This window comes from Vidua chalybeata, chromosome 14, assembly GCF_026979565.1.
Source record: "Vidua chalybeata isolate OUT-0048 chromosome 14, bVidCha1 merged haplotype, whole genome shotgun sequence".
Taxonomy (NCBI): domain Eukaryota; kingdom Metazoa; phylum Chordata; class Aves; order Passeriformes; family Viduidae; genus Vidua; species Vidua chalybeata.
Genome location: NC_071543.1, coordinates 3785253 through 3797983, shown reverse-complemented (window position 1 = coordinate 3797983; position 12731 = coordinate 3785253). Strand labels below are relative to the sequence as shown.

General features: G+C 51.2%; 1 non-coding gene across 1 annotated transcript; it reads left to right on the top strand.

Annotated features, from left to right (window-relative positions):
• The first annotated feature begins 150 nt into the window (after nucleotides 1-150).
• Nucleotides 151-222, top strand: TRNAE-UUC (transfer RNA glutamic acid (anticodon UUC)). Its single transcript has one exon. It is a non-coding gene; the product is annotated as a tRNA-Glu (tRNA).
• The last annotated feature ends 12509 nt before the right edge of the window (nucleotides 223-12731 follow it).

Here is a 12731-nt window from a genome sequence, read left to right as displayed (position 1 = left end):
CTGGGGGGCTCCCGTTGAATACCGGCTATTCCCGGTGACTCCCGGTGTTTCCCGTGGAAGAGCTAAACGGGGCCCAGCTAGGCTGCTGTGGCGATTAGCGGGACGGGTAGTATCACTTTGTGGCACGCGGGCGAGCTGCTTTTCAGTACCTCCCATATGGTCTAGCGGTTAGGATTCCTGGTTTTCACCCAGGCGGCCCGGGTTCGACTCCCGGTATGGGAAGACCTAGATTTTCCTGCGGATCGGGAAAATCCCCTCCCTCTTTTCCTATTTCTCCGCACGTTCTCCCTCAGAACTCCTTCGAGCCTTGATTTTAGCACCTCTGCGGCAAAATTTCTCGGTGCCAGGAGCCTCCTGAAGCCGTAGAAAGCGCTTTACTACTACAAACCCGGCCTCCCACCTGTTTAAACATTCAAGTGCATTGGAGCACAGAGCCCCCGGCTAATTAACATTCTGCTAATTGGCTTATTTTCTAACGCAAGCAAGAAAATTCCTGCTTGTGTCCCACGGTGTGTTTTAAACCACCCTGATGTCCTCAAGGCTAATAGGATTGTGCTGAAGATGCATATGATAAATAGATTTATACATGTGGGGGCTCATTTATTGCTGAAGAGACTCCTGGGGCTCCCCCAAACCTGCGGGACTGGGAGATCTGGAGAGATCTGCTGGGGTTTCCTGGCTTCCAGAGATCCTGGGAGCTGCTGCTGCCACAGAGCCGGGGCCATCACCTTGAGTGTCCCCTCCCAGAGCCATCAATCACCTCGGGTGTCCCCTTCAAGCCTCATCACCCTGCGTGTCCCCTCTGAGCCTTGCCATCCCTCTCAGAGCCATCAATCCCTCCTGTGTCTCCTCTCTAAGCCTTGTCACCTCGTGTGTCCCCCCTCAGAGCCATCAATCACCCTGTGTGTCCCCTCTGAAGCCTTGTCATCCCCCTCACAGCCATCACTCCTTCGGGTGTCTCCCCTCAGAGCCTTGTCACCCCCTCCCCAGCTCTGGCACCTCATCCCCTCCTTCCCTTGGCACCTGGCAGTTCCAGGCAGCTCCAAGGAAATTCCAGCAAACCTTGAATTATTTAATGAGTGGGAAAGGCAGTGCTGGTCCCACAGGATTCCAGGTTTTGAAGCTTTTCCCCCCCCCCCCCCGTATTCCTTAAAGCTTTTAAAGCCAACACGGACATACAAATGGGTTTAGATTTCTCCTTTAAAAACCAGGAAATATGTCAGGAAAACACCCACCCCCCCTTCCTTCTTGTACTCGATTTTAACAAGTTATTTTCTTTTTTCATTTCAAATACCCTTGTCAGACCCTGAATCCCAAACTGCAGAGTTTTGTCTGACTCTGTGTGTGTTCGTGTTATATTCATGCAAAACAAATCCCAGGAGAAGCTGTGACAGTAACTTTGTGTCCCCTAAAACTGTGCCAAGCTCCACGAGATTTGGAGCCATTTTACCTCTTTGTTCCTCTTGCTGAACTCTCAGATATCCCAATTAAACAGAAAAAAAAATCCAACTCTGATTAGCTGTGAAGGGGGAAGAGAATAAAATGTTTTTTTTCTCTCCCACCCCCTTTCCTTCTGGACCTCTCCTCTATTTTTAAAGCAGATTTTGGAAGAAAGTGGTCCAAAGTAAGAGTATTATGATAAAATCTGTCCAATTCCCTGATGTTCTTGCAGGAGAACAACTTGTCTCCAATTTTGGAACTCAGTTTCTGACTGAGCTGCACAATGACAACATTCACTTGCTGCCAGCAGCTGCTCTGAGCTGTCCTTGTTCAGCACGAGCCTTCTGCTCACAGATCCTCTACACTCAGGTTGGTAATTTTTGAAGTTTTATTGGCCAAATTTCCACTGAACAACCCAAAAGCTGTAAAAAGTGCAGCTCAGGGGCTGTGCAGAGATAACCCCTCACTCCAGGAACCAACTGCAGCCCCTGAACAAGCACTGAGCACTTCAAACTCCTGCTTCTGTGACTCTGGCAGACCACAAAGAGCTGAAGGAGGTGGGGTTCCGCTCCTTCCTTGACAGACTGCCCTGGATTTGGGGTGCAGGGCAGTTTGCACAGAGATAAAAAGCACCAGCATGCCCTTCATCTTTAGCAGCAGCAGCACAGGAAAACAGGCAGGAAGTTGTGCTCACTCCCCAAAAAATCCTGATTTTTAAATTCAGCCCACAAGACAAACACCAGGTGTTAATTGGCTCCAGTACTGCTCTGAGACAAACCAGTGACCCCACAGAATCCTTACTGTCAAGGGAAAAAAATCCAAAGTGAGCTGCCAAAACTCAGAGACCGAAACATTTTGTGTAAAATGTGTACAAAAAGCAGCCTGGGCTTCCCTGCTCTGATCAAAGTTGTACTCAGGGCTCAGCAAATGCCGACTCATTGTTCCAAGGCTCTCCCTGCCTTCACTGAAGGGTTTTCTTCACACACTGAACATTTCCATCTCTTTTATGGAACACAGAGCCACAAAATGAGCAGGAATGTGTTTCACACAAGCACAAAGGGCTATCAGTGCTCCCACCTATCCGTGCCCAGAGCAGTGAGGCACTTTTAGAGCTCTGGGCAATTTTAAACCAGGAGAAGTCAGCAGCCAGGCCTTCCTTTGTCTCCTTGGCCCCACTCTGACTGCAGGGGATCAATAAATGTTATTTAAATGCAGGGTAGCATTGCCCTGTGTGTAGCACTCAGTCCCTCCAACACCCCAAAAATCAGTAAAATCCTCTGGAGGAGGTGAGGTGTGCCGAGGGCACAAAGTCTTTGTGCCAGTGCTGCTCTGGGTAATTAGCACAAAGTCATTAATTACCAAATCCCACACTGGTTTGGGTTGGAAGCAGCTTAAAGCTCAGCCAGTTCTAGTTCCATGTTCCAGTTCCCATGGGCAGGGACACCTCCCACTGCCCAGGGTTGCACTCCCCAAGAACACATGGATGTCACAGAGCTGTGCAGGCACATCGGGCTGCCAGAGCTGCTCTGCTGCTTCACAGCTCTGTGATCCCCTCTGCAGCTCTTCATGCCTTGCCTGGCAGCAACTCCAAGTGATCAAGGAGGGGCTCAGGGATGATCAGAGACGTGTGCTTTGTCAGAGGGAGCCTCCAGCAGCACAAGGAGATTCGCTTCTCTTCCCAGCTCTGCTTGGAAAGCCGGGTGTGCCTCTGCTGTGCCCCCAGCCTCAACGTCCTCCTTTCCTGCAACATTCCTGCCTTATCTCCTGCTTTGAAGGATGCAGAATCCTCCCAAAAAAGCTGTCAGGATTACACGGGGCAAGTGCAGCTTGCACAGAGCTGCTAATGAGCTTGTGGAGATCCGGATGCCAGCCAGAGTGTCTGCCTTAACCCTCAGCGTGCATCCGGCCATAAATCAGCACAATATTCACCCCAACCCAGGGCAAGGGCTGGACATTCCTCCTCTCCATGCTGGGAAGTGTGGGGAATGTGACAACAGCTGCCTGCCAGCAGCAGAATACGATTTGGGGAAGTTCATAATGGATAAATCACAGCCTGGAGCAGCTCCTTCTCTCGACCGCCTCCAACTCTTCTTTTGGGGAGGATTTGTGACCGGGTTTCTGCCCTTCTCCTGCTGCCTCCAGCTCCAGGACACGAACAGGACCGCAGCCGCCTCTTCCAGGTCCCTCAAGCAGAGCCAGCCTGGAACACTCACCAGGCACCAGCACAGCGCCAGCCTCTCCCACGGCGTGGCCCTCCACGGAGATCTGTCACCCACAGCCGCCGACTCTTTCCTCTGACCCTCCTAAAGCCCACTAAAGCCACCGTGTGACCCCTAGGACGCCCTGGTCCAGGTCCCGGCCCCCGGGCCCGCTCCCGGGGCCCAGAACCGCTCCTGGACCCCAGAACCGCTCCCGGGGCCCATGAACCGCTCCCGGGGCCGCTCCCGGGCCCCAGAACTGCTCCCGGTTCCTTCACCGAAGCTTCCCGGAGCAGGGCCCCCTCACAGCCCCTGTGACGTAACCGCCGCGCCGCCGGCTGCGATTGGCCACTTCTGTCCCCGCGCCTGCGCAATGCCGCGGCTGAAGAGCCGCTGCTTCCGGGTTCCTGAGGTGCGGCACCGTCGCTCCCGGCGCCCGCGGTGTTCCCGCTGCCCGCAGTGTTGCCGGTGCCTGCGGTGTCCCCGCCGCTCCCGGTGCTCCCGGTGCCTGCGGTGTTCCTCGTCGGGCAGTACAGCTCCTCGGCCTCCCGCGCGGTGTCTGAGGCGGCGCGGGCGGGGTGGCGGACGCGGGAGCGGGCGCTGCGCATGCGCGAGGCGCGCTGCTCCTGGCGCCCCCTGGCGGCCGCGGTTGGTGCCCCTCAGGGGCCGGGAGCCCGCGGGCCCCTCCCGTCCCTGAGGGATCGCTGAGGCTGGAAAAACAAATCCGGGATTAGCAAATCCGGGTTTAGCAAATCCCACCCGTCCGCACCTTGTCACCAGCGCAGAGCGCTGAGTGCCACCGCCAGGCGTTCCTTGGCCAGCTCCAGGGATGGGCGCTCCAAACCCCAGTGGGCAGTTCCAACCCCTGACCCCCCTTTCCATGGGGAAATTCCTGCTGCTGTCCACCCTGGCCCAGCCTGGGGCCGTTCCCTCTCCTCCTGTCCCTGTTCCCTGGAGCAGAGCCCGACCCCCCGGCTGTCCCCTCCTGTCAGGAGTTGTGTAGAGCCACAAGGGCCCCCCCGAGCCTCCTTTGCTCCAGGCTGAGCCCCTTCCCAGCTCCCTCAGCCTCTGGATTGGGCTGGGGCAGGGGCTGGGAAGTGCTTTGGGGTCAGAGGTGCCAGCACCCGGCCGGGTGGAGTTTTCCAGGTGATTCTGAGCCACAAACAAAAAGTTCCCGTTTGTCCCTGTGGGAGAGACGCTGGTGCTTGGGATTCCTGCGGAACTGTGGCACAGTGGGGCATTCCATGGGCTGGGGTTGTTGTTGTCCAGGTCCTGCACACACACAGAGCAGTGGAGCAGGGATGGTGTCCTCCTGCCAGTGGCAGCCACTGCTGTCTCCTCTCCAGGCTGAGCCCCTTCCCAGCTCCCTCAGCCTCTCCTGAGGCTCCAGCCCCTTCCCAGCTCCGTTCCTTTCCCTGGACACGCTCCAGTCCCTCCAGGTCTTGCCGGGAGTGTCCCAGAGCTGTCCCCAGTACTGGAGGTGCCCCAGCAGTGCCAGCACAGGGGACGGGCACTGCCCTGCTCCTGCTGTCACACCATGGCTGGCACAAGGTGCCCTTGGCTTTGCCCACCTGGGCACACCTGGGCTCGAGTCCAGCCACTCTCCTCAGCACCCCCAGGGCCTTTCCCAGTTTTCCAGCCCCTCTTCCCCCAGCCTAGAGCATTCCATGGGGACCCAAGGGCAGGACCAGGCACTTGGCCTTGTTGACCCTCACAGTTCTACTGTCACCCCATGGATCCAGCCTGTCCTGATCCCTCTGCAGAGCCTCCCTGCCCTCCAGCAGATCCACATCCCACCCAGCTTGGTGCCATCTGTGAATTTACTGATGATCATCCCCTAATCCAGATCATAATAAAGATATTTAGCAGAACTGGGCTCAGTGCTGATCCCTGGGGGACACAAGACTGGTCCCAACTGGATATGGCACCATTCCCACCCTTCCCACCCCTCCCTGGGCTGGCCATCAGCCAGTTTTCAATCCTGCCCAAGTGACCCTGTCCATGGGCTGCAGTTCCAGCACAGCAGCACCCTGGGACGGCTGAAATGAGGCATGAAGGCAAAATTCCGTCCCAAAAAATAGCCTGAAAAAGGGAAAAGCATTGGGAAAAGCCACAGAGGATGCTGAGAAGAAGCAAACCAGCTCCTGGGCCCGGCCCAGGGAAAGGGAATTGTGTAATTCCAGCCTAGAGAATGTGAGCTTCTAGAAATAGAAAAATTAGAATAGAAAATTAGACACTGAGAGAAAATTTAACTCTCTGCACATGTAAAACAGAATAATTAGGAAAGGTAGGAAAGCTCAGGCAAATCCCTCATGGGTCCAAATGCTCTGCTGGAGCAGGCTGCACCTTGCAGGTGTGGCTGTCAGTGCAGGGATCAGCGCTTGGATCCATCCATCCAGCTCTTCATCCATCATCTGTCATTGATCCATCCATCCATCATCCATCCATCCATCCATCCATCCATCCATCCATCCATCCATCATCCATCCATCCATCCATCCATCCATCCATCCATCCATCCATCCATCCATCCATCCTCCATCCATCCTGGAAGCACAGGAATTCACTCTGTGGCAGCCAGAGGTCCCTGTGCTGCAGGCAGTGAGGTGCTGTATCACCCTGCTGGTGACAGGGACGTTTTTGTGGCTGCTGAGCAGTTTGTGGCAAAGCCAGACCATTTCCGTTCCTGTCTCCGGGAAAGCAGCGGGGTCAGGCCTGCGAGGAGCCGCTGGCTCCGGGAAGGGTTCTCCAAGGCAGGAATGAGTGCAGGCAGCAGGAAGAAGCAGCTTTGCAGAAGCAGCTGGGCTCAGAGGTGTCCCGGCCCCTCAGCACAAGAGGCATTGAGTGGTTTTTAGTGGAAAAATCCCTATTCAGTGAGTCCCCAGGTGTCCAATCCCACAGCCCCAAGCAGAGCAGAGGGACAGAGCTGAGGCAGGAACACCCCTCAGCATCCCATAGCTGGAATATGGCCAGGATTCTCCTCCTTCTCCTGGAGGAGGGTCTGGTGATATCAGGGACCCCCCAAACTGCCTTTCTGGATCTATTATTTTATCCAGTTCAGCAGGGATCACTCAGAAAATCCTGTTCCACTCATGTCACCTGGCACCATTGGTTATCCTTGGTTCCATCCCTAGAGGAAACATAAACTTCTAATTTAATTTAAATGAGATTCTATAAAATTTATGCATCAGTTTTTAACAACTTCTTTTTCCTTTTCCTTTTCTTTTTCTTTTCATATTTTCATATTTTTTCTTCTCTCTCTCCTTTATTTGTTTTTATTTTGCTTTCTCTTTGTATCTTTTTCTGTTTTTACATTTATTTTTGTTTTAATTTTATTTTTACATTTAATTTTTCCTTCTTTCTCTTTTCCTTCTCTTTCCCTTTCTCTTTTCCTTTTTTTCCCTTTCACTTTTCCATCCCTTTCCCTTTCACTTTTCCATCCCTTTCCCTTTCTCTTTTCCATCTCTTTTTCTTTTCCTTTTCTTTCCCTTTCACTTTTCTTTCTTTCCCTTTCACTTTTCTTTCTCTTTCCCTTTCACTTTTCCTTCTCTTTCCCTTTCTCTTTTCCATTTTCTTTCCCTTTCTCTCTTCTCTTTTTCCTTTTTCTATTTATTTTTCTTTTTCCTTAAGGAAATACTTTGGCATACCACTTGCTGTATAATGCACAACTCAAAACTTTTTGGAAGCAGTAAATTCCACATTTAAGCTTTGATTATTGGATAGGGAATACCCCAACACCCTTTAGGTCAAATCTCTTCATCTGATTCACATTTATCTCTAAAAATCACAGATTGATTACCCAGGGTTCAACTTCCACCCTCTTTGCTGAAGAGGAAAACTCTCAGACCAGTCCCTAAAATTTTACTGGAAAATGCAGCTTCTCACTCACCAAAGTGCTGGAGCTGTCCCATGGGAAAATCTGCCAGAAACAGGGAGCAAAATATCCTGTAAAATATCCCCTGGCCCTGAGTTAGGTCAGCAGTCATGCCCTGGGAAGGTGCAGATCGCCTTCCCAGGGTGTGAGAACAGCTTTGGCCAAGGCAAAACCCCCTTTGGTGCTTCCCTCCCTCAAAAACACCCAAACCCCCAAATCTGAATGGAATGAGTTGCATAAATCGGGATTAAAATCACATTTAGGGCATTGGTGTCTTAACCAGCCTGGGTGAGATGGAATCGTGAATTCGGGGGGTTCACTACAGGTATCCCCAAACTCCCTGGAGGTAAAGGGCTGTCCAGGAGCTGGATCTTGCAGGGACACGGGGCTGTGGGAAGGCCCCTGGTGCTCCCCCCAATTTCTGCACGTCAGTTCAGAACCCAAGGGACTGTGGGAGCTGCCCAAAGAGAAACTCCTGTGGATTTTGGAGTCCTTGTGCTCACACGTGTCCAGAGCCTGCAGGGAGCAGGAATTAGACATCCCATGATTTTTCCTCACCATCCTGAAATCCTCTCCCAAACCAGCTCAAGGAACGTTTCTGTTTGGAAGGCTCTGGTTTGTTTTTAGGGGTGAACAGGGAGGGCTGGTTTTCCCAGAAATGTCTGACTATGCCAAAGGACTCCTGTTATTCCCAAATTCCAGAGCTCCTTCCCACTGATCTTTAACCTTTCCACACCCATGGATTTTCACCTCCTCACCCCAGCACCACCTTTTGGCTTGACAAACTGGGAACCTGAAATCAGAGTAACCAACAGCCAAGGGTCTGTTGATCCATCCTCTGGATAAACCACCTCCCATGGTGGGAGACAGGAACTAACGAGGGGAGGCAGTTTCCAGAAAATGGCCAAAACTCCTGGTGCTCATCCATAAATTTGCAATTAGCAGCTCATTATTTAAGCAGGGCCTTCCCGGATTTGCTCAGACACTCCCAAACCTTTCTGAAAAGCTCCTCCAGTCTAAGCAGGTCTGAGTCACTTGGAATAATTCCCTCTGCATCCCTCAGAAGAGATTTTAACAAATTACATCGTAACCTCTGCATTTTAATAATTGCAAAAGCTGCAGGGAAAGAAGTAAAACCAGAAGTAAAACCACTTTCCACTTATTATGATTTTACCAACATCATCCGTAACGTTTAAAACCCAGCAGCAATAAACCCACACAAACACTCTCCCCCTAAAGAGCAACCCCCATCCTTTAAGAATCCTTTTCCCCCAGACTGAGCAAGGTAATGACACGAGATGGAATTAGCACAACTCCAATAACAACATTTCTGTGTTCTTCAGCAGCTCGGGGCTCTAAAACTATTCTGGTGTTGGAGGATGGAGCTTGGCTTTCAAACACACACCAGCAGCAGGTCTTGAGCAGATGAGCCTGGAGTGAGGGATTCAGTTCCTTATTTATGGTTCTTGAGGGAATTTTGGTTCACTTGTTATATTTGGGACTCTTCTGGTCGAAGAAACATGCCAGGCTTCACCCTCCTGCTAGGTTCTTTCTTGCCCCCATTATCCTGCCAAGCAATTCAGCTCTTTCTTAGTGAATTGCTCTGGAATTCAATTGGTCTTCCTGGAGGAATTAGTCCCAGAGTTCAGGGAATGCTCCGTGGGGCTGACTGCGGCACCCCTGAGCAGAGCCTGACACTCAGGGAAAGGGCTTCAGCAGCTTCTGCCAGGCTCTTTGGGGCAAATTCTGGCTCCTGAGTGAAAAGCAGGAGTGATTGCCCTGAAATCCCTGTGTTTTACAGGACAGAGAATTCCCACCTACGATATTCTCTTATCGTTAATTCTGAGCTCCATGAGATTTGTCCAACCCTTCCTTGCTGGTTCACAAAATGCCTCAAGTCCATGTCCTTTCCAGAACCTTCCAGGGACACCTTCCACTGTCCCAGGCTGCTCCAATCCTTGTCCAACCTGGCCTTGGGCACTGCCAGGGATCCAGGGGCAGCCACAGCTGCTCTGGGAATTCCATCCCAGCCCCTCTGCACCCTCCCAGCCAGGAATTCCCAATTCCCAATATCCCATCCATCCCTGCCCTCTGGCAGTGGGAGCCATTCCCTGTGTCCTGTCCCTCCATCTCCTGTTCCCAGCCTCTCTCCAGCTCTCCTGGAGCCCCTTCAGGCTCTGGAAGCTGCATCTGCTCCCCCACTCTGTTCCCAGATGGATTCACCAAACTTCTGCATTCTCCTGAAACTCCGGGGTTTGGAGCAGCCTGGGATGGTGGTGGACAGGACAGGGTGAGCTTTAAGCTCCTTCCAACCCCACCCAGGCTGGAATTCCGTGGTTCTGTCATTCTTTACCCACAGGGGAGAACTCTGAAGGTTCAGTGGGAATCAACATCCAGCAGAGATTCCTTCAATTCTGCCATTTCCATTGCTCTGGAGTGAGGGGAGCACTGAGGTGGGAACAGTCTGCCCTGGAGTTCACTCACCTGATTTGTTATGAACAGTTTCCAGGTGTTCCCCAGAGACGCGGGCAGGGCTTTCCTAGTTGCCATGGCAACACTAAAAGAAAACTACTAACTCTAGCTAAGTACCCATATTGAAATGCTAATTAGCTAATTGCTCTGTTTGTTTTCTCTAAACTACCTGGCCTCCCACCCCTCCACGCTGCCATTCTGGGACTAACATGCAAATAAAAACCCCTTAGGATCATGGGAGTATTTTTAGGAGATAAAAATGAATATAAATCAAAAACTGAACACAATAGAGGAGTCTAGACAAATGCCCTAGCTGAGGAAGAGGGAAACACATCCCCTGACTGGCTTTTAACCGTCGCCATCACCTAAGAAAGAACAGACTATATTAGGCTCTGAGAAGCCTGGTGCTGCCACCAAGGAAGGAGTGGGGACAGCTGTTGTTCTGGACTTCAGCAGCAGACTCTGCACATCACGCCTCCTCATCCTCGGGCCACCGGTGTGCCACAAGGAAAGGAGAAAGGACAGCTGCTGCTCGGGACTCCAGTGACCGACTCTGCACGCCTCCTTCCTTTTGGCTGCCTGGGAAAGCTACAAGCGTGGGGGTGAGCTCTGTGTCGAGCCCCCTGCCCAGCTGATCTTTTTAATAAAGAGCTGAACATTAATAAAGGCAATAGCCCTGTTCATTTCATGATTGACCCTGCTGGAACTCCCCCAGAAATCCCAAAGCCAGCAGTTCCTGTGCATCCCAGAATGGAGATTCCCTTGTGTAACACCCACAGACTGTGAGCAATTGTTTCTATTATTTATATTTATATTTTATATTTATACCTACAGTCCCTTAGCTGTGTTGGCCAGGAAAGCAAACCCCCAATTGTTGATGAATATCATCCCTGGAAGAGACACAAATGAGGAAATGAGGGATGCAATAAATACAACTGCAGGTTTAATTGTCCAAGGGAACTGCTGGAAGTTTGAAGGTAGGCAGATTCCCAGTTTTTTGTACATTTATAATATGAAAACCTTCCTTTCCTACAAGTGCCAGCTCCCATGGCCATATTAAACAACCTGATTTTTAAAAAGTGGGTTTGGAGCATATTGATTTGCTCTCTTTTGCCTGTTTTCATTCTGTTTCCCCATAATGACCAGACAACAATGACAAAATCAAAATGTGTGCGGCTGTGAGGAGAGAGAAAAGCAGGAGGCTGGGATGTGTTTCCCCATTTTCCCCGTAAGGGGATGTCTGTGTGTTTCCTTAACCCTTCTGGCAGCTCCAAAGTATATTTAGGGAGAAGCAAGGGAAAGGGAAGGCTCTAAATAGCTTCAGTTTCAAACCTATGAAATGAGAAACTGGGAAAAAAGAACCATTTGGCAAAAGAGGAGAATGTGGTAAAGATATTCTGAGATGCTTCCAGGACTGAATTCCTTCTGTTCCCTCCTACTGTGGGGATAAAGAGAGATTCTTAAATGTATAAAATAGGGAATAAATGAATGGCTGTGCAGGTAGAGTGAAAACCGACCCCCAACCCTGTGGAGAGCAGAGCCGGAGGTTCCCTGGATGCACAGAGGACACACACAGCACACCTGGGACATGCTCAGGGATATTCCTGCTCCCTCACTGCCCCTCTGCCAACTGGAGCTTGTTCCAAGCTCAGCTGATCCACTGGAACCTCAGGGGGAAATAAATCAGTTCTAAAACAGGGGGAGATAAATCAGCTTCCCCTCCCATTTCTGCCTGTGCTAATCTGCATTTCCCACTCATTTATCACTCGAGTGCAGCTGGATCTGAACACCCCTGCCAGCAGCACCTGGCAGCTCCAGCTCTGCCTGCCCACACAGATTTAAGCCTGGCCTGATCCTCAATCACGGCATAGGGCTCTGTCCTTCAGCAAAAACCAAGCCCAACAACACCTGGCAGGAGAGTTAAGCCCAGCCTTGAGGACAGAACTGATTTCATGTTGCTTCTCTGCACATTTTTTCAGCTTCAGATGATCTGGGCTTACCTGGGCAGCCTTAAACTTCCACCTGAGGGGAAAATGAGTCAGAGCTTTCCCCTGGCTGGGTTTATTGGGGCATTTTTAGGCTGGTGAGCTGTGAAACACAGGGTTTGCTGGGGGCAGAGAAGTTCCAGGACAGATCCTGAGCCTCTCTTTAATTTTGTATTCTCCTTGTTCAACAACCCCATAAATAAAGGGTTTGAGAGCATTTCTTTGGACTTCTGCTGAGCAAGAGCACTGAGAGAGCTGCTGGGTTATATTCTCCAAGGATTTTATAGCCATAGAAACAACGAAATCCTTCAATATCCTTCAGTCCCTGCTCACTCTGAAGGCAGAGCTGAACTCTTGTGCTTTAATTCTTGCTGCCAGTGCCAGCTCCAGTTCTGCCCAGTTTAAAAAAGCCACACCGGAGCATTTATCCCTTCAGAAAACAGATCAAACACTAAGGAAGGCAGTGGTCCCCGAAACCTTTGAACAAGATAAATTAAAGGCACCCCAGAAGGTTGAATCAACAAAAGTGAGCCCAGAAACTGAAGGAGATGAGAGCAGGGAGGAAAATAAACCTGCAATATTTCAGCTCTCAGTCCAAGGGACAAACACATGGCACCTGAGGACATGGATTAATGTGACCATGGTGGTGGCCGATGTTGGTGATCTTAAAGGTCTTTTCCAGCATGAAGAACCCTGTGATTCCAGGATTTTCTGCCTTTTTCTCCTGCCCTGGGGCTGAGGAACCCCTTGACTGGAGCAGCA